This window comes from Marmota monax, unplaced genomic scaffold (genome assembly GCF_021218885.2).
Source record: "Marmota monax isolate L192 unplaced genomic scaffold, Marmota_monax_Labrador192_F-V1.1 WCK01_AAM20220418_F8-fsc00027, whole genome shotgun sequence".
Classification (NCBI taxonomy): domain Eukaryota; kingdom Metazoa; phylum Chordata; class Mammalia; order Rodentia; family Sciuridae; genus Marmota; species Marmota monax.
Window position 1 is genome coordinate 9,344,434 of NW_026694617.1, and position 23,488 is coordinate 9,367,921.

General features: G+C 34.5%; 1 protein-coding gene and 1 long non-coding RNA gene across 9 annotated transcripts in view; both read left to right on the forward strand.

Annotated features, from left to right (window-relative positions):
• LOC131423320 (uncharacterized) overlaps positions 1-5,879 on the forward strand; it is a 48,091-nt gene extending 42,212 nt beyond the window's left edge. For 4 of the 5 annotated variants that reach the window (XR_009224713.1, XR_009224714.1, XR_009224717.1 and 1 more), the window contains one exon: positions 1-5,879. This exon is cut by the window's left edge. This is a non-coding gene — a long non-coding RNA (uncharacterized LOC131423320). The other variant, XR_009224716.1, reaches the window with a different exon arrangement.
• Kcnd2 (potassium voltage-gated channel subfamily D member 2) overlaps positions 1-23,488 on the forward strand; it is a 457,488-nt gene that overhangs the window by 124,221 nt on the left and 309,779 nt on the right. The window lies entirely within an intron of this gene.

The window sequence follows — 23,488 nt, forward strand, 5'->3', positions numbered from 1 at the left end:
AAGTACACAGTGTAGAAAATGAGAAATGTGTGTTTTTTTATTTGTTTGTGTATAATGAAATAGAGGTAATAGGCTGAGAGTGGTTTGGGGCCACCTCACATGTGGAGTATGAAATGGCCTATACTTTGCTAAGCTCACTGACTAGTATAAATACGTGAGCAAAAAAATGTTTTTAAAAGAAGATAATGTAAATAAACAGTGTATAGAATGGACTGAAGTGGATGAAAAACTGGTGATAAGAGAATGATGAAGAACTGTTAAATTAGGCCACATGATAGAGGAGGCTGCATCTTAGTGGCGGCTGAAATTGAGAGAGCTAAATACTGTGCCTGATGGATGTACTAGTTGAAGGGGTGAGAGGAAAATAAAAATCTAAGTTTGCAAAGAAATGGCATTACAGGGGAAGCTCTTTCCCAGTCCATTGCAGTACTTTATTTTATCACCATCTGCTGGAACCCAAGTTCCTAAGACAAAAGGATCTCAGAGACCTGAGAGAACCAACAAATGGCCTGTGTTAAAGACAATAATTTGGAGCAATGAAAATCCATAGTTTTCTTCATAGTCTCATCTCAGGTGCATTGATAAACTTTTTAAAACACTAAGTTGGGACTGGGGATATGGCTCAGTCATAGAGAACTTATCTAGCATGTGTGTGGCTCTACGTTCGATCCCCAGCTCTGCAAAGAGTCAAAAACAACAAAAAAATGGAGCATCACCATGTATTTCATCACCAGATACTTTCAGTTATAACACCAAAGAGCTAAAGACCACTGACAGGTCTATCTGAATATCCTTCTCTTTTCACAGACTGTTTGTATTTAGTTACAGTTATCAGGAAAGTAGTTCAGGTCAGTGTGGCAGAAAACACTTGGGTTTCATGCCAGAAAGACCTGTCCTAGCATCCTGGCTCCACAGTAGTGTTATGTGGCATATGACAAAGTGCTTAACGTCTAAATTGCAATTTCTTCACACTTAACATGGTGAGGGGTAGCATTTTGCTTAAATGTGGGGATATTAAGTAATTGCCCTAGCACCTAGTAAAGTGGCTGATCAAGAGAAGGAACTCAGTCAGTGATAGAATTAATGAACAGTGCTGTTATTAACATTTTGTAAATAGAAACCTGAAGACTCATCCCACTTCTCTCTCCCAGGAAGCTTTATCAGTGAAAGCCATTCCTACCTTTTTGGAGCTCTTGCCACCCTCCTCTTACCACCTTCCTAACTTTAACTTAAATTATGATGTGTTGGGCTCTTCATCTTAGGGGACAGGCTTTATTCATCCTGGATTTCTTTCATTGCTGGCTTTTGTCATACTGTATAGTGGTTGAAGAATACTTTAAAATATTTTGAATTTAACATAATCTTTAGTATATTTAGCAGTATATATGGCTCAGTAGTAACTATTATAGCACTCATCATACCATATTATCTTCCAGCCATGGTCCTCTCTGTAGAAAGAGTCCATGATGTACCCATGGTGCTTGTGTTACATTAGAGAAAAAATATTGTTTTGAATGAATGAATGTGAGCATCTTGCATTTGAAAAAATTTGAGTTTAATTTTACTCTTTTAAAAATAAAAGAGTTAATTAGATATCCCGTCGCTGATGTAATTTTGTATAAAACTTTCAACATTTATAAATATATGTAGTGTTATAATAATTGTATTAAAATATTCTGTATTTACAAAAACCTCACTCCAATATCTGGAAATTGTTAAGAAATAATATATAGGTGGTTCAAGATTTTTTTTCAGAATGTTATTCTTTACATGATAATTTTCACACATATTTTCTCAATAGGTAATTTATCCATAGCTAATTTTATACATTAATATTTAAATAAATCTGTGGCTGTGAAACAGCAGTAACTGTTATATTATTTTAAAACATTTTATAATGCCTTGCTGAGCAATGATAAAACTAGTAGTAAGAGCATTTTGGCTGTATAAACATGGTTCTTTTGTTGTGGCATTTTGGGGGTTATGTCTGAACAGAACAACTGGTATATCAACAATTATGCAATTTATAAATGTCTGAATGCAAAAGGGTTGTACAATAAGGAGCTATACTGTGGGCTCATTGGACAAGTTTATAAAAAGCATTTTATTTTTTTTCATCATTTAGAATAAACAGCAAACAACTACTCTAATAAAGCATAGTCATGTTACCAGAGTGCACAGCTGACCAGCAGAATCACCAGAACTGAGAGGGGCAATCCTTCCATGTACTGATAGGCCCCCTTTATTTGTAAGAGCACCTATCATACTCCATTCCTGTCATCCCTTAATTTGTCTGTCTTCCCCACTGGCATGCAGTACTACACTCTTATTAAACCATCTTTATACTCTCAGAGCCTATGAAGTAACTGACACATAGAAAGCAATAAATTATTGTTTATGAAACAACTTCATGAAGTAAATAATTAATTAATTGGACAACCACTGTGTTTTCACTGATTCTCAAAATTTAATGTGCATAAAAATTACCTGCAGGGATTTTATGATGCAGATTCCTAACTCCTGCACACAGAGATGCCAATTTAGTAGGCTGTGCAGACTGGGAATGTGGATCATAACAAGAACACTAAGGTTTCTGATTCAGGAGTAAGGATTATTCTTTAAAAATATTGGTATAATATCATTAATGTGATTAAGAAATCTTCATCGAATAAAATCATTGAGAATTCATTATTCATTGATTATAGATCAAGAGGGTCAAAGTGAGTGAGGACTAGCAGTACTGTGAGAAAGTGACTGTCAGACGACATGCTGATCAAAATTTGGGCTCTACCTTTTCAGATTCTGTTCCTGAGGTCAGTACAAGTAGGTAAGTAGAAGGTAAGGTAAGAAAAAATTTGGCAGTGTGGTCAGATTACAGGAAAGTCTAAGGATACTGATATAGATTGGTATTTTAACTGGGCTGCATTTGAAGCTAAACTAATAGAAAAGCAGGGAGCAAAACTTCAGGACAGATGACAGGACTGCATTGCAAGAGAGACCATACAAGTGTATTGACACCAGGAAATGGCCTGAGTGAGACTTCTGACCCCAGATGGACCCATACATCCTTAGTTCCTCTTTCAAGTTTACTTCTTCATGTTAGCAAATGGAATGTAGCAAGGTAGGTACAAGTTCCCAGAGCTTGATATGCTTCTTTGGTACTGATCATTGTGGAAGGTTTTATCTAGAACATTTTATCTAGAGCTTTCTAGAGCATTTATACTTTCAGATTTAGCACAGAATCTCTAAAAAGTTTGTACAGATTCTTGGACTCTAAGCTGCACCTCCAGGAAGCACACAATGAACTTTGATACCTGTAAGCTCAGTGGGCCAAAAGTGGAGGCTGTGTCTTGGGAAATCCTTCTTAGATATTTTATTAATGAATGTTCTATTATATTTACAAGGAGTCATCCCCTTTCCCCACAAGTTTAGCCACACATTGCTGACTCTTATACATAACTCTCCTCATCTGCTGTCTTCATAGTCTCTAAAATCACTTGCTGTAGACTTGCTTTCATAAAGATTCGAAAACACTAACCAATGTAGCAAATTTTCTCCATCTATTTTCCATCAATTTTGACTTTAAAGACTTATTTTTCTCTACTTTTGTTCCCTCTGCACAATTTATATCCTACATTCAGATTGCGTGTCATAGTGTCATATATACCTCACCCAACATTTGAAGCAGCCCGCAAAGGCAGAACAGCAGCTAGCCTAAATTTTTTTTTTCAAAAATTAGGGTATAGTATCTCCATGTGTTGAAATAAGTGACCCAGGTTATTATTAATCCAAGGATATGGGAAGAAGGTGACAGAAAAGAGAAAGATGAGGGAAAAATGGAATATGGGTTCAGAATGCAGCAGATGCCTAAGACATTTTACATCCTGACTTCTTAAGCAAGATTCTACTCCTTTGCAATTCATTTATAGAATAGTTATGGCTTCCCATTGGCTCACTGCTCCCATTTACTCAGCTACTGTAAATAATAGCCATCAGCAAAGCTTTTGAAATTTTCAGATGAAAGGAACTAAATTAAGAAAGCTTCCCAGGTGTATCCCTTTCCTACAAAAAGGATGCTGAGTAGAACTAGAAATCCAGGAACAGTGAACACAACATGGTCATTGTAACATAATGCATTCCAGCTTTTGAGAGCCATAAATGTCTACTTTTTATGTACTGAGAGTTTTTTTAATAAATATTTTTTTCAATTGCAGCAGAATACAGTGGATTTTATCTTAAATTGTGGGAGATATTAGAGAAGGCAATATCAATCAGTTACAGTATGTGGATTAATGCCACAGGAGTTTCTTTCTTTGGTTATTGTAAAGTTGTTTGCTATTTTAAAGCTATTAGTCACATGCAAGTGTACCTGAGAGTAAAATTTTTCATTACCATCCAAAGATGATTCATTATGTTGCTTTCAGAAGAAACTTTGAAAATAAATTCCTGTGTATTTTTTTTATGTTCTCAAGGACTTAAAATGTACCTGCGCTTTTAAAAATTTCATATAGATTATATTTTATGTATAAAAATAATTTTATATAAATATATACACTTATGTAATCTACATTTTCAAAAAGATTATTATCAAAAAAACTAGAAATAGAACTGCCATATGATTCAGCAGTCCCACTACTGGGTATATATCCAAAGAAAATGAAATCAGTATGTCAAAGAGATATCTGCACTCATATGTTGTTTGCCGCAATAGTCACAACAGCCAAGATGTGGAATCAGTCTAGGTATCTATCCACGAATGAATGGATAAAGAAAATGTGTGATAAATAGATTGGACCAAATGCACTTGCACTATAAAGTGTTATGATCTTTACAATGGGCCTTGTAAACCTCTTTATCTTATTACTGTCAAATGATGGAACCAGTACTCATTTTTCTTTGCCAAGGGTGTTTAATTGGACTAGTATTATAAGTAAAATTGGGAAGCATAACTTGAAACATAGAGTATACTATACTTATGTAACAGTGGATTTGAATTTTTAGAAAATTGTCATAGAGCTCTATGGTATTTAATATTATTTATTATGTTTAATAATGTCAATACTCTTCACTTGAGAATGCAGTAAACAAAAAACAAGGTTGCCTATTAAGATCAAGTAACTATTAGGCATTGTGAGGAATAAAAGAATGTTAATGTGTTCAGAGTCTTCCAGGACCTCAAAATGCATTTAACCAGACCTGGGATGTATGATTAAAATAATTGCTAAGCCAAACAGCCTTCATTTGTAACAATGCATATGTCACACACCTCTTTTTTAAAAATATTACTTGGTTGACATTATTTATATAATTTAATAGTTCCTGTTCTGAAGCTTTAACTTGATGATTAAACTCATGAATTTTTGTACATTGGAGATTTCTTTGCTTTTTTAAATATATTTCTTTTCTGTATTGACCTTAGTTTTCTGGATAGAGGAAAATTCTTTTAAGTGCTGAAAGTTTTCATTCTGTTCCTAATCATCATTTTATTATTTTAGTATGTAAACCATTTAAAAATGCACCATTTATTTCCTCGACTTGTTTAAAAGAGAAAGTTTTGTAGGTTTTTATCTATTCAGAGCCATCATTCTGTGCAGTGGTATTTGTGATATTTTCAAAATGAAATGTACAATAGATATGGTAGAAATGTTTTGGTTTCTTAGGGGAAAAATGCATTATCAATCTACTTCTTTGTTGTTTTTCCATTTTCTCCTAAATATTGTTATGAAGCAGTTAAATGATTTTTATGCCCATTTTGCTGAATTTCTACTATATTAATAAAACATATCAAAGGCTTAGGTTTTTATTTTGTAGAAAACTATGATTGATATCATTGAGCCCAAGTTTGTCAGTCTCTTTGAAATGTCATCTCTGGTTTCCTCCTCACCAGGAGGAATCACCTACAACACAGTCATATTCACCCACTCTTCTACAGCACTTGCTCTGATTTTGTTCCCAGTGTAGGAAGGAAGAATATTTTTTATCTTTTGGGGAGTTTTTGACACAAATAATTGCATTCTTAGAGCCAGGGAACTAGCTATTAATTAAATTAATAGCTATTTCCTGACTCAGTATTCTCCTGTGATTCCTTAATTCTTACAATTTTATTTGTTGTTACATTCTCAAAGGTGTATTATGTTCAGAAGAATCTTCTACACAACTCTCGAAACTTGTCTAAAACATTGAGGTTTTGCCTACTAATTTTTTTTCTTGTACTTTTTTATTTTTTGCTTTTAGATATACATGATGCTAACCCATAACAAGAGAGGATAGGGAAGGGAAGTGTAGACGTTCATTGCTTACTATTTTTGTTCAAATGTCTAATGTAATTATTCCCTTTCAAATGTCAAAGCTCAATTCTATGACTAATGTAGCTTAATAAACTGTATTTAGATATTTGTGAAATGCTCTTTCAGTGAGTGTGGTTGGCAGAATAATGCACCCCTTCAAGAGGTCTGTATTCCTAGGATCTATGCATATATTATATTAACATGCTGACCTGAAGGGGATAGTATGAACTATCTCCTTGGGCCCAATATAATCAAAGGTTCTCACACAGTGTCTTAGTTTTGGCTTCTGTAACAAATTCTATTGCCCCAGGTGGCTTAGACAACAAAGTTTTATCTGGTGTGGAGGTACATGCCTGTAATCCCTGTGATTTGGCAGGCTGATTGTACATTCAAGGCTAGCCTCAGCAAGACTGAGGAGCACCCCTGGGTTTAATCTTCAACACCCACCCACACACACACTGTGTGGGGGGAAATATATACAGAAGTTTTGTTTTGTTTTGTTTTGTTTTTTTGTTTTTTTTTTTTTTTAAAGAAGATGAAAGGAACAAGAAGAAAACGTTTATTTCCCACACTTCTGGTTACTGGGAAATTTGGATCACGTTTCCAGCAGATCCATTATCTGGCTTACTAGTTTGCAGATGTCCTACTTTTTATTGTTTCCTAATATGGTAGAAATAACAAAGCTAACACTGACCCTTCATATAAAGGCAATAATCACATTTACAAAGGCTCCACCCTTATCACTGACTTACCTTCCAAGGGCCCCACCTCCAAATGTCATCATATTAGAGAATTAGATTTCAACAAACGACTTTTGGGAGTGACACATTCTTTCAGTTCATTACACATATGGGAAAGGGAGGCAGATGGGTGAGGACCAGAGAGATGTTGTCTTGAGACTCAACTCATCATTGTTCGTCTTAATGATGGGTAGGGGCCAAGAAATGTGGGCATCTCTTGAAACTCGAATGTCAAAGAAAACAGTTTCTTCACTAGAGCCCCAGAAAGGAATGTAACTTAATGAAACCTATTTTGAATTTCTGAACTATAAGATGAAAATTTGGGTTGTTTTAAAGCACTCAATTTCTAGCAACTTGTTAACAGAAGTAATAGGAAACTAATAGCATTGAAGTTAAATATGGGAGGATTCTGATATTTCCTGGAGAGTCAAACAGGATTGCTGAATTTGGGTGTGTGAAAGAATGCCTCTGTGAAACTTGGCATCATTGAGAACCTTTGGACAATATAGTTAACCCTTTCTGAGGCTCAATGCAGAGACAGGGTGGATAAAATATTACTCCACTGTTTCCTTTAAAATTTGATATTGCATAGATCTATTCTTTTATTTCATTTTACATCAATTTTTTTACATGTTTATTGGGTATCAGGTTAGAAGAATTCATTACCTTAGCTAACTGGATAACACTGATAACCCTTACTCCAGTTCTAGCAACCAACAATGTTTCTAGTTATTGGCAAATGTTCCCAGGGGCAAAATCACTTCTGGATGAGAACCACCAGAATACAGCACTGTGGCACTTAACTGTTTTCTGCAACAAGATCCATTTTACAGTTACTTTTGGTAGGTGGGCACTGTCTTAACAACACCTGTCAAAGTATTTCTAGGTAGAAACACAGATTCCCTCAGGTATAGCTCAAGTTTTAAATTCTATTTTTTAGATATCACACAGCACTGTAATACACTCTGGATTGTGTCTTCCTTGCATCCTCTCTTCTCCTGAACCACCAGTTAAACCTCCTTGATTATATATTCTGCCCTGACAGATTTTATCCATTGGCTTCTGGTGGCATCTTCACAGATGGGCTGGGCATGATGGATACCCATAGCTTTCTTATCCTGTTAGTCTATAGTTCATCCCACTCCATGAGTCCCTCAAATCTAGCAGATGTATTTATTATTAAAAATTTTTAAATCTATCATCATTCTCGTTTTCATATATAATACATACCACCAACAACAACCATATTTGAGTCCTGGGTCCCCAACAATAATCTACTTACAAAACCAAATTGAGAGACTTTAAGTAGAAAAGCAATGTGAAACAAAACAAAAATGAAATGTGAATTGTTTCAGATAATCAAGGTTTGTTTTAGCATGACCTTGAGATTGAATGCACGGATGGGGGAAGTAGTCAGGCTCTTAGGGATGCTGTGCATCTTCATCAGCGCTTCTGCAGTTCCATGGTCTTAACTTTCTGCAAATGGTTTTCTCTTACCTAATGTCCACGTAGTAATATAACTGAGTCAAAGCTCCCAACAGTTCACAAGTTTTCTCTTTTAGAGACTAGCCAAAACTTAACTACAATATCTTAATTTCAGTTCCTAGTTCCTAACAGAGAAAATTGTGACCATGGGCATATGGAGGACATTTTTCTTGCTTCCAGCTAGGAAGATCTGAGGTGACAGCCACAGATTCATTCAAAAAATTTACATAAATCAACCAACAAAGAATACTATTCTCCATTTTATTCAAATATGACTTATAATTAGAAGGAATTTCATGCCCACAATTTTAATTGCATGAAAGCAATATAAAATAAGACAATATCATTTTGGGGGAGGAAATATACACATACACATATACACATACACACATACACATACATACATATATGTATATATATATATATATATATATATATATATAATACATCAACTCTTTATAATTTATTATTGTGTTTATTTTTATCTTTATTTTATTTATTTATTTTCATATTTTCATGTGGTGCTAAGGATCAAACCCAGACAACCCCAGGCCTATATCTCAACATTTATACATCCAATTTTATTTATCAAAGAGAAATTTGAAAGCAGTCTTACCTAGATATAATGAGAGTTTTTGTTCAGTGAAATACACACTTAATTTTTCTTTTGCAAATAAAACATTTAAAAAGCAAACCAAAATTAACAAGATTTTTAAAAAGAATCAATCAGATATTTTTGCACAACATTGAAACTGCAGTTAAAAATTGACTTCTTCCAGAATTTTTTAAAAAAAGATAACAGTCTTTGTGTAAAAATAGAAAGATGATTTGTTTTTCTGTGAATCATGTTTGTTCAGACTTTACTTGTAAATTAAAATTTTAGCAGGGAGTGTACATGAAATTTCACTGTATTAAGACAAGAAAGTATAGAGTTGGACTTTCTGTTTTCTTAAAGATATTCTGTTTTGTTTTCTGACAAGTTCACTGACAGAGCTTCAAAGGTAACTTCACAGCATCTGCATTTACTGTCATCCAGGAAGGAGTCAGTCCTAAATTTACTAAAAATGACACGATCAACATGGCATAGTAATGAACCTTGGCGAGGATTTAAGACATTATATGGTACCAGACCCTCTCATTAGTGCCTTGGGTTTTATTTGTGCATGCTATTTTTCTAACATTTGCAGCATAAGTGGTAGAATACAACATATACTGAATATCTCAGCATTTGTGACATCTCTTAATGTCACATTTCTTTATTTTTTCTTAAAACCTGTTTATAGCTTGCTGGATTTTCTAAACATAAAGATAAGGAAATAGCACAAAGTAGGGGAACTATGGAAAATCTATAGATTTTTTGAGAAACAACAAAAAATATCTGTCAATATATTCTACTTATCTCCTGTCAGTCCTGATATCCTGGAAAGGCATCAGTCTACCCAGGCAACAGCCTGGGATTCAGACTAAGGTTCTAGACCCAGCTCTGCCAGCAATAACCTGTTACTCTTAATGTATCTTAGATTCATTTTTGACATGTGTGCTAGAGGATAAGACTTCTAGGATTCCTCTGTGTTAACACGGACTTATTTCAGGGTCCTCTTGTAACCTTTGCCTCTTTCTTCCTTTTCTTTCATAAATATTGATGGAGCAAATAACAAATACCAGGCATAGTTATGGATAAAACCAGGTACTTTATTCTATATAAGTAAAGATGTAATATTACTATATATAACTAGATCCTTTCACCCCAGATTTACATTGGACTATACAGAAAATCCCTTTTGGAAAGAATTTAACAAAGTCTGAATACTGTTTATTTGTAGCTAATAGTGTCAAGGAGAAAAACTGCTATATTTCTGATTCAAATACCTCCTTCATTTACATTTCATGAATTATCTTGAGGAAGCAAAGAATCTATATTTTTCAAAAGGACCAGAAATAATATCCATGATAGCTTTAGTAGTTTAAAGGCCAATGCGAGTAATAAAGTTTGCATTAAAGAGAGTCCAGTACATCATTCATTACTTCCCATTTTAAAGTTAACATTTCCCATGTACTACTTCCAGACAACTTTACAAAGCCTGTTACTGCTGATATGTGACATAGTGAATCCCATTTGAGTTCTTAATGTCTCCTCCTGACATTTCCTCAAGAGTAACTGATAGCTCGGCTAGTCCAGGGGTACTGAACAGTGCAGGTTGATCCTGTTGCAACTCATGTTTAAAAACATTGAAGAGTGTTGGAAAGCACATCTTAGGGGGAAAAATGGAATCCTTTGCTGATGGCTTGTCTAAAGTACAGCATAATATTTACATGAAATCAGGGAAAAATCATTTCCATGTATATTTGCAGAAATATTTCAAGTAAAATGAGTAAATAAGTGCTAAAAGATATCATTCACATACTCACAGCTATAAGGTTATATCTGCCAAATTCTTAACAATAGATGTCACTTCAAAATCAAAATTAAAACAACTTAAAAAAAAAACCAACTGACTTGTCAGGTAGCTACTGAACTACTTGTCACCATATGACTAATTTGTCTTTCTAAAGGCAGAATCATGACAGATATTAAGTGTAGAGTGGAGGTAGGAGTATTTGATATATTTCATGGTAGTGGTTTAGACATCCAGAAAGCTCCTGGGGAAATTCCATATGCTGGCGAAACTAATTTGCAGTGTTTATTGGTTTCTGTCATAGTATATGGGTATTGCTTAGTGATTAAAAAAAAGGATATTCATTTGTAGCTTTCATCTTTCAGTTATGTGTTTTCAGGAAAGTACATTTGTCTCATTAAGCTGTAAGCAAAGAACTACTTTAGAATTTAATTCCAATCAAAGATAAAATATTTTAATGTAATTTACTTTTTCCCCAGTATAAGCAGAGACACAAATGGTGTTTGATAAAGTTACTATGGTGCATCAATAGTTAATAATAATGGATGCAGTTTACCTTTAGTTCTTGAATATGTTTTTTTTTTTCCTTTTGAAAAAAAAAATTCCAGGCAATGTCTTTAAAATACATATTTTTTTTCTTCTAGTAATCTCAAGGTGAATCAAATCTGTTGCAACATGAAAAATATAAACTCTCCATCATCTGAAATCTCTTTCAAAGCATCAGTATACACTAAACTTGTAATTTTGGCAAAAGTCTTTCACTGGTTTTAGAAGCAACAACAAAAGATCATCCACTTATGTTGTGTCTGTTGTATTTACTCTCTTAGGTGGACAGGGGAGAGAGTTCAGGTATAGGGAAAGAATTCAAGGATGTTTTTGAAAAGCAAAACATATGTTTGCTAAATCTAAATAAGCTTTCTAGTTAACAATAGAAATCTTTGACAAAATGGTGTATTATTAACAGCGAAATTAGTGGCTTAGGCAAAAATTACTAAAGGAGTTCATAGGAGAAGGTGGCTTTTGCTGGAGATGTGAGCTGTGCATTAGTCCAAAGGTCAAAACTGCACTGAGTAATGAAGGATGAGGCAGATGTGGAGAGCTATTCTAGGATCAAGAAGTGCAAGAAATATTCAGAGCTAAGGCAGACAGATAAGAAAGTTTTTTATGCTTTGAAGATAAGAATGAGTATTGATATATGAAGGATATCTGTAGTAGTAGAAAGACACAAAATGAGCTTACAGTCAGGTATAATGGTAATTTAGTGTCTGGCTAAGTGATTTTTGTCTTTATCTTTTAAATCAGTATTTCCCAGAGCACAGTCTTGAAAACAATAGTCCCACAAGATGTGATAGCTCTTCCTGGGGGTAGATGGAAGACAGAAGTGATTTTGAAGTAAAAATATATCCAAAAAATTCTCAATGAAAAAAAAAACAAATTTCCTTATAATATTTATTCACAGACCCCCATAATATGTTGATGTGATTTGTAAAATTGTAATAGGAGGAAGTAGGCCAAATGAATCCTCAAACTCATTTGACCATGAAACATGTTTCCTGTAAAATATTCCATAGCATAGGTGCACATGGAAAATAATTTAGGTAATTCTGTTATTGATCATTGTTGGCCAGGAAGGCAAAAATATTTTACTCAATGTTCATTCATCTGTACTATGTACCAATACAGTATTAGTAAAAATATAAAGATAGTTTAAAATATACATTGTCTTCAAAGAACTCATAGTATGGTCATAATCAATTCTCCCTTCTAAAAGTGGAGCATCACCTGATGTATGCAATGATAAGAACATGCAAAGGGAGTGTAAGGGATATTTTAGTGTTTAGGCACATGGGCTTTGAATCTAAACCACTGAACAGATCTGCCTAAGCAATGTGGTTTTTTTTTTGTTGTTGTTTGTTTGTTTATTTTGTTTTGTTTTGTTTTGTTTTGTTAGTACTGGAGACTGAACCCAGGGCAATCAACCACCAGGTTACATCCCCAGACCTATTTTGTATTTTATTTAGAGACACAGTCTCATTGAGTTTCTTAGAACCTCGCTATTGCTGAGGCTGGCTTTGAACTCATGATCCTCCTGCCCCAGCCTCTCAAGCCACTGAGATTATAGACTATCTAAGGAATTTTAAAACCTCTTTATCTGAATCCCAGAAAAGAAATCTTAGAAATAAAAATTTGAAAGTCACTATCATACCACAATACAACTTGTAGATATGGGAGATGATATTTCCTACTTGAGCTTCAGAATGGTGACAGAAGGACTTCCAAGGGCATAATCTGGGGAAGAAAAGAAGACATATATATTTAAGACATACACATACACACACACACACACACATAAAACAAAAAGATATCAAGATTGTGATTTTCCAAATGGTGTTTTAGAAATCCAAGAATACTGCATTACTGTTCAATTAAAAAATGGGATTCTTGATTCCTTTAGCAGTCAGTTGATCAACAACCTCTGGTATATTTTATTTAAATTTTTCATTGTTTATTTTCCTTAAAAATCACAAATATGGTACTGATGGGGAAATGCTTTGTTTTAGTCAGCTTTTTGTTATTGTGACCAAAATAACAGAGAAGAACAACTTAGAGGAGGAAACATTTATTTGGTCTCTTTTGTATCAAAGGGTCAGTTCATGGTGGGATGACTCCATTGCTCTGGGCCCAAGATGAGGCAGAACATCATGGTATAAAGGCAAGTGGAGGAAAACTTCTTGGCTCACTGTGGGGTCAGGAAGCAGAGAGAGAAAGAAAGGGCCTCAGGGAAGATAAACTCTTCCAGGGCATGCAACCAGTGACCCACCTCCTCCAGCCATGCCATACCAGCCTACAGTTACCACCCATGCAAATTAGGATAGACTGATTAGGCCATAGCTCCCACAATCCAACCACTTTACTTGTCAACATTTCTGAATTAACATGGGAGCTTTAGGGGGACACCTCATAACCAAACAATAACAAGCCACATCTCTTCATACCTACTTTGCTTGATACCTGGCTATATGGTGACTTTCTCAATCTAGTTTCTTCCTGTCCCTATTTTGAGAACATTACCTCAGACCCAGATATTGGTGACCTTAACATACTTCAGTTTAAATTTAACCATGATAAAAAAAGTTAAAAAGAAGAAAGATTCCTATTATAACTGCAGTTATCTGCCAAAGTAGGAAATTGAATCGGAAAATAGAAAATAAAAGCCCCATGTCCAGAGACCTGAGGTCCACTCTTTGAGCATACCAGCACACACAAGAATGATATGAAGATGTACCATCAAGGAAATAGCACTTAATATTTATTTTGTGGTTTAAAACTTGCACAGTACATTTGGTTAATCGAGTACCAAGTAATGCACAGGGTATTAATTTAACAGATGAAGAAATTAATGATTGAAAATATAGGATCTTTTTTAACATTATGGGAATAGTATCAGTACGTGAGCCTTGTGAATCCTAGCTCTTTTGAGTATGCTTATTCCCTTTTACATTACCTAGATAGGGATTTTGCAACTCATGTGAGTAATTGCATCTTTTAAGAGGCATATATGGACATAATTATTTGTGCCTGAGCATCTTCTAGTTTCCAGATGGTCAGTAGATAAGCTTGTATTAATATATATTCCCTGAAAACAATATTGTGCCTCATTTAATTTTTTATTTACAGTCTTCCATCAGGTTCAAAAGGATCAGAAAAGAATGCTTCACTAGAATTATTCAATCGTGTGATAATTATGAGACAAACAAAAGGGATTGATTTACAATAGTTTAATCCCATTATGGCTAGAGTTTATAATTGAGTCCTAGAGAAGTAACACATTTAAATCTAACAAAAATAACACCCCAATTCATAACTACTGAATTATCATGAACTTAGTTCTAGCACCACATCTCTCTTGGACATCTGTAGCAATTGTCTTATTATTTGGTCATTCTCTATCCTGCTCTTGTGTTGCAAAAGTCTTGGAGTGCCATTTCTTTTGCATATGTATAGTTGAGAATCCTACTATACTTTATTAGGTTTTCAGTAATCGGTTATCAGTGCTATATTGTTCAATTTGTATTCAACTTAATTATAACCTGTTTCCTTACTCTTTTAAAAAAATTACATATATTATACTAATTGTATCACATCTGGTCCCCTAAATATTTCCCTTTTTTATGTTTCTGTTTTCTTCATCTAAGCTTGACTTGGCTGAATCTCCAAGCTCCCTATGCCATGGTCATTAAGCCTTGTTTTATTGCCAGCCTTTACAAAGGCTTTGCCTTCACTGAAGCTGTAGTGTTTGAAGTGTTTTCCAGAATGCTTTCTCCATGCATGTTTTGAAGCTGTTATTTTCCTTGGGATACTCCATCAGTTTTGATTTGTGGTGGAATATCATCGTACAATATCAGCCCAGCCTCCCAATGCTTGTTTTAAGAATGTTAAGCCACCCTACAGCAGCACCCTTTGACATCTGCAGCCTCACAGAAGCTTTGCCAGCACCGCTTTGCACCAGATCTCTTGCTCTGCTCTCAGTTAAACACAAATTTCCTGATTCTGCTTAGTTCTGTTGAAATCTTAACCAGTGGAAAAGCACAAAAAAATTGCCTGCAGTAGAAGTTTAATAATATGTAAGAAGAGTACAAATTGTCACTACTAGCATCAACCTACCAAAACTGTAATGCACCACCCAACCAATACTGTAATTTTGAAGAGGTTTTGAGAAGTAGATATTTAAAAGAAGATTCAATGTTCACAGCATTAAACTAACTTATAATGATTAATGAAGAAAAATCTATAGAAAAGTAACTGGACAATCCAATGACATTATAGAATATTATTTTAGCATTATAAAATTCTTAGGAGATTTTAAGGACTATGGTTAGGCTATCTAGAGCAGCAAACATTAATACAACATTTACATAAATTATATTTAACTGGAAAATATCTAAGAACAGCTAAGTTAAATATTAAGCAAGCCATAATTACTTCTGGCTTAATATGTCTAGATGTGTCTTTACTTATATAGAAACAGAGAAAATGCATCATTAATTTTAAAATTCATTTCATACATAATACAAATAAGTGAAAAGTTATCCAAAATATTTGTGTATACCCACACACATGCACTCATAATAATCTCAAACTATTTAGTAATACGTACACAGATAACCAAATTGTGTCTTCTCTGTTATAGTTTAGTAGCCATTGGATCCTTTTTTATATAAGTTATTGAAATATTGAAGCAGCACTGCATTATGATTCATAATAAAGTACCAAAAAGTTCTTTAAGTTATTGGGAAAGAGAAATTCCTGTTACTTGTTGTTAGTTGACACTTCCTATCTGAATATTTTAAATAAATGTTTCCTGTTAGGTGATTAACATTGAATAGTTAGGGATTTTTTTTTTTCATAGAAACCTCAGATGAATCAATGTTTCCATGATGATTTGGGGCATTAAGATATATGGTACTGTTTTATTCTTTAAACTGATTTATTATATTTCAAATATTACCTAAGGCAATTTCCTTTTTTTAGAACATCTACAGTAAGTCAATCTATTAGACTGAAGTTCAATTTTGTGTGTGTGTGTGCTGAATCTGATGATGAGGTAATAATTCTCTTCTGCTAGGAAAAAAGTAACAAAATATACAGAATACTTTGTCACCCTTTGTAATTATTGCTGCCTTGTACTTCATATTGAGAATAGTGTAATTGTACCATACTTTAAAATCAACAATAACTAAAAGACTCACTCTAATATTTAATTTGTATAGAAAAAATGTGGATTTGGATGCAGAAAGGTTAAGACACTAATCTTTCTTTTGAGAATAATTTAAATGGGTTATTCCCCTTTTCACCTAGATCAAAAGCCACTTGGAATTGTTCCAGAAAGTTTGCAGTTCATAGTCACAAAATTATTACCAGTTGTCCAACTACCATTACTCCCATTTGGCCATTTTGTTATTGTGTATCACTTAATTAATATTTATTGAGTGTATTGACTTACAGTTTTCCTCTGCAATGCAATTCCAGTTACGATTGTTGATGCACACTTATCAGAAATGGCTCCTATGATACCCTCCTTATTAGAACCTTCTGTCCTGCTTTGATCTAGTTACCCATGAATTTCTGTGCTGCACTTCTGACATCCCCAGAAACTACGCCATCTGAAAAATCACTGATTTTAGCATCTAACTCTAAAGTCAAAATATGATTAATGAATAATTCTTCCCATCCACATGATACCACTTCATTCCCCTCCATCACCTAGAGGCAGTTGTCATTGACTGCTCTTCATTACTTACTTAGCTTGATGGTTGTAGTATCCCCATGTGATCTTTCTTAAATGCTTTCATGTCATTCAGTGCTTCCATACCAATATTCTATTCCTTTCCTTATTCATTGGCTTTTCCCACTCGTTGTGTACATTTCCCTTCTTAAGCAGTTTAGATTGTATCGTTCATTATGTCAGTAAGTTCATGTTACATTCAAAATTCCTTTGCTCCACTGGCTTTGACTTTCTAGTCGAGAAAATCATCAACACCCCATGAAGCCAGTCATTGGTTTCTTCTGACTTGCATCTGTGTGCAGCAGAGTTCAGTTAAACAATGTACATCCAACTAGTATCACTGTAACTAGTTTATGTTTGTTAACATTGACCAGATTATCAGTATTATCATGTAAACCCTACTGCTTTTTGTCCCTTTGGGCCTCTGAAAAGATTACATCAAGTCTGCTTTAATTTCTGAAAAAAATTTAATATCCCTATTTCTCCCTTCCTTTTCTGGAAATGACCTGTTCAGATCAACAACAAAAACCCCTCTTTGTTATAAAAGCTTTCAATTTCATATGAGAGTGAGAGAAAAAAAAAACACAGGGAGCTATTCAATAGCAACTTTCTCAGAGCCTTACTTCATACCTCACCTGCATCTACACTATCCACTTCCTAAACTAGCATGTCATTAAATCCAATCAAAATTTGACTCTTCTGTTTTCTTGACCATATCTTCCTTCTTACTATCACTTTTTTCCTGCATATGTAAATTTTTGTTTTTCCTCCTTCTTCTCTGTACTCCCTGCTCAATGCTCTTTGCTTATCCATTTCCCTGTACTATTTTGGGAAGCACTGGGCCCTTCTAGACTCAATATGGGCTCTCCTTCACTTTTCAGTCTATAGACCATTACATGCCAACTAATTCAGTGAATGGAAGTTGCTCAGAATCAGCCGTTTATGCCAGTGGGGTCCAGGATTATGTCTGTAGCCTAGCCCTCTCCTGCCCTTCAGAAGAGTTTGTTATCTGCCATCTTTTCATTATCACTTAAATATTCAAAAACACAAGTTTACTCTGTCCAAAGCTACAAAATACTGCACCCATCTTCCTTTCATGTTCCACTCCTTAATAACAGTGAAAACTATCCACTTTTTTTACAAAGTCAGAAACCTAAAAATCATTCTAAATTTTCTTTCATCCTTTATTACTTCTTTATTCATTCCACTAGCCAGTTTTGTTTTTTGCCTCCAAATATATTTGAGTAACTGTTTCTCCACATTTCTACCATTATGACACATTTCTACCAGTATGCCACCATATATCTTCTTTTACCTGGACTGCTTCCATTTTGTCAGTAGTATCCTGTGTGGCCTCCTCAAACCTCCTTTTTAGGTTGTTTTATTTTTATATATATATATATATATATATATATATATATATATATATATATATATATATACATATATACATATATATACATATATACATAAAACATCCTGTGTTTTGAAAGGCAAATGTTAATATTTTTGTGGCCTAAAACTATTCTGTCTTACTTTGTAATCTAGCAACACAAGATTTTCAGTTTCTACAATGTGCCAACCCCTATCAGGGGTTTTGCTCATACTCTTTCTTCTGCTTCAGATATCTGCACCTCATCTTGTAGACTTACATACTTCCACCCTCACTAGCCTTACCTATTCATTTTTATGATAATGGCTCAAATGTCACCTCTTCATAGAAGTCTCCCTTGATACTACAGATAAGATTAAATCTCCTATTATTGAGTTTCACACTATTTCATAATTTTTTTTCCATAAAATCTGTTTGAACAACTAAAATATAAGTCATTGGATGATAAAGTGAAACTCAGTCTCATTCAGGCATATGCTGAGTGCTTACTATATGCCAGCCCTAGTTTATTGCTCTCGTAATCTATCAGAAAAGTCAACCACATTAAAAAAAAATAAGCAAAATTGTACTTTCAAAGAAAAATACAACTCTTATTTCAATTGAATAAATGTTTGCCAAGTACTTACCAAATGCAGAGCCCAGGAGAAAGCCATAAACCCTGTGCTGGAGGGGACTTATAGACTAGCAGAGAAAACAGGTACATTAAAATAATTTTGAAAAAAGTGAGCGCTTATGTGATGCAGGCATTTAGAAATCTTGTTGATGAAGAATGGTTTGGGAAGGCTTGGTCAATATTTTAAAATAAATATCCTCTAAATATATAGGACATCTCATTCCTACATCCATGTTATCACAGCAAAGGATTGTGCCCCTCAGGTAGGAAAATGTTCAATCTGTAGGAAAAAAATTCAGAGCCATACACCAAATCATACCATTGCTCTTCTTGGTTGTTAGAATAAATCTGAATTAATTGTACCCCATCCCCCCATCTCTCCTAGCTTTTCATTTGTTTCAAATGACTGAAAAGATTTATTGAGACCTTACGGCTGTTCACTCCCTAATAAAGTTCTCCCTCAGTCATCCTGCTAATTTGGTTGACTGGTCTATTTTTAAAAATTAGCAGTTTTCAGAAACAGCCTCCAGTATTATGGCTGTGAAAAATCTGTCGAGAAGAAATAAAAGGCTAAAACAAAATCTAATACTGTAAGCAAGTATAAATTTTTTGGAATGATATACGATCCTGTATTGTGCCAGTTTGGTCCCTGAGGCAGGAAAGAAAGCAATCTGGTTTTCTGAAACATTCAAATTTCTCACCTAAGCTCAGCTAAGAATACATCATTATGGGAAAGCAGAGAGGAAACTCACCATTTTATCCTTTAATTTACAGTGGCAGTGGGAACAGCACAACACAGAATCCAGAGTTCAAAGAGAGAAAAAAGATCTGGCTTATGGTGGATATAAACTTAATTTCTTTGAACCAGGAGTCTAGGCCCTGCTGTGTAGATTTAATGATGGGCATTCTAGACTTCTTTTAATGGCCCTTTATAAATTTTAGAAATGTGATAAAATATTCACTTAAAAGAAACCACTGAATAGCCACTTGGTAAGAGCTGATCCAAGAAAAGATTTTTGCTGGATCATCAAATATTTTACTTATTTTAAAATAGAGGCAATTCCTTAGATTGTCCTTCATTTAATACAAAAGGTTAATTCTGCTTTCTACCTCACTTGTGATATTCATCTCTCCATTTCTTTCTAAATCCTATTAAGAGAGAGTAGACACTTAACTTTATCATCTTAATGCTAGGATCTCAGAAAGCATTTATCTAGATATAAACAAGAACATACGCCTTGTAGAAGGTTAATTTCTCATTGTGACAATGAAGAAAGGGGCATATACTGTGGCTTCACAAAGTAGAGTGTTTCATTAACTCCTTAAATGTCCCAACCTGATATGCAAAGCAACTTGAGAAAAAATATTTTGTAATGATAATATTAATAATAATAATGATAATGATAATAATCATAGCTCAAATATAGGCTGCATTCAGCAGCCTTGCATTCAACTGCCTTGATCTGAACTGAACCGGTATCTACTGTGTCATTGGAACGCATCCCAAGCTAATTGTTGGAACCAGTTGGGGCAGGGGATGTATTCCTCAAATATACATGTATTCCTCAAATGCCCCTTACACAGAGATTCTAATGAAATTTGTCTGTAGTGGGGCACTGGCATGGGTATTTTCGATTAGTTTCCTGGCGATGCTTGTATTCAGCTACGCTGACAATCAGTTGGCCACATGCTTGACCCCACTTCACCACTCTGTCAATTAAGCAGCATCCAGGTTAAAGAAACAGCTAAGAGTATTTGTAGCTCAGCTCAGGGAATCCTCTCCCCATGCACAAGTGGTTGTACTTTTATTCATTTAATTATTCCATTAAAAAGAACCATAGCTTTAATATTCCAACCATTACTAAAATAAGGCATTAATTTATTAAATCAGGCATGACATTCAGTGGACAAAAAAAAAAATCATGAGTTAAATCACTTGCTTGGCTAAAATTGACACTTGGTTTCTGCTGAATTTTGAACCCTTACCCAAATCTATGTTGGTGAGGTAAGATATCACTCTACCACATTATCCCCTTGTGTTTTTTAAAAATATATAATTGAATATGAGTGAATCCCCACATTTATGTTTTCTTCCAAAAAAGTACCATTCTTATTGTCAAATTGGAACATATTGATATAAGTGATATATGATATATGAGTGATATATATACATCACTCACAAATTTTTAAACCTGGATTATTGTCTTCCCTGAAATAAAAGGTCTACTACTAGGGAGGGGTGGTTTTATGCTCCTGCCTTTCTTAAAGCCTCAGCTCCCATCTGCCACACATGATTGAAGGAAGCAGTCATGAAATTTCCATTGATTTTGTATATTTTAGGAAATTAAATTAAAGTGATTGGTCAAGTAAAAGGAAATTTTTTATTCCAAAGAGGTTTATATGAAAGTTAATTTTATTTGGAATATCCCATTTGTCCTGGAATTATGTTTTGGCACTTGTATATGCCAAGGAACTTCCCTTTAATCCAGCTGATACAGCAGCTGGATCCAGTATGAGGCCTTTTTCCTGAAGCCCATCCAAAACGGAGTGCTTGGATAACAATGTGGGCAGATTTTATATTTAGAAACCACATATGTATGTCTGACATATGCGTGTATACCTTATATGTACGGGCATCTGTGCACGTGTGACTTACCATGGTTTAACTTCACTTTTTCCTTTATTCAATGGTGCAAAAGCTATATGCATTTAGTAGAAACTTTACTTCAATTTTTAAATTTAGATCATTTCCCTGGGCTAGCAATACGTAGCATGATACTTCTTGTGATGCTGGGCAGTGGCAGTGAACCGCACTTCCCGGTCACCCACTCATTTACAAGGGTAAGCAGCCACAACTCTGCAGTGTGCTAAATTGCCAAGGCATGATGTTCAGTAGGTTACTTGTATTAAATATTGTTTTGATTTATTATATTTTCAGCTTAAGAGGGGCTTATTGAGGTATATGTATCCCCTCATATACACACAACATATGTGTGTAAATATATATAATCTGCCAGGCTCATTTTCCAATATATCTTCTGCAGTGACAGTGCAGAATAAGATAAAGACCAAAAACCTCATCAAAAGCTAAGGGTCACGATCAATCAGAATCTAAACATTAATTTCACTAATAACCAGGCTTTGGGAACCAGATAAGGGAAATTCAAAATGGCTGGTGTAAATATGCTTTATCCCCACTGCTGTTCCCTGACTAACCAAACAACAAAAATTAAGGTAATTTCTTTTTCTTTTCTTTTCTTCTTCTTTCCTCTCCTCTTTTAAGCTTTCCTCTCCCTTCACTCTACTAACTGGTCCCTAGATAAAGAATCAAGGTTTGTTTATTCTTCTAAAAAAATCTTAAAAGCCACCCAAGTTGTTTTGTGACTTTTCAAGGTTCCGACAGGTTGGAATTTCCTAACTTCTAGATCTCAGGTACTTTTTAAAAAATGATGGCAAAGCAATCTGCAATAGTACTGTTGCACCCCATGACTAACAAATGAAAGTTCTTCATTTAGTGCCTAGCATACAATATTTGCTCTATAATTATTATTGATATTACACTGTAAGAAAGAAATTTTTATAAGCAGACATTATACCCATTTTATTTTTACACCTACTGAGAGATTTAAAATTACAGAAAACAGAAGCAAATAGTCTATGATCAGGGACTCACCACCTCCTGCAGACAGTGAGTCAGTAGAATAGACTCAGTAGAACAGTGTCTGGCAGGGTGGAAGTGTCCATGATAATTTGCAGAATTAATGAAAACAGGTCTTGATAGAAGGGGAAAGAGAAAGGAAAAACTTGGTGATGTCACCTCTTGAAAGAGCAGGGAATTTTTTGATACTTCATCAGTTCAGCTACAGATAGCTAGCTGGGAGACAGTCATGCCATAGTACAACGGGGAGGAGGCACTGGATGTGTACTAGTCAAGACAGTTCAGCGAAGAATGCAATTCATCTGGAGCAGGGAGTGCAACAAACAGAAAGAGAAGAGGTATCTAAGAGAGGCATCTTATCAACCTGCAAGTAGAGAGTGAAGCAAAATCCATAGTATTGTTATTTGTCCCTTGATGACTAAAGAGACTAGTTAAACTTTCATCATCTGAGTTTACATAAGAGGAAATATATGAATTCAGATATTTTTTTTAATTATAAAGATTGAGAGAAAAGAGAGTATCATCTTCAAGATGATTGCTGGCAAAAACATGGCTTTGAAAAGTATTACCTCAGGAATCAAGCATTTTGTACATTATTTGGCATACATAAAATCATGAGCTCTGTGCAAC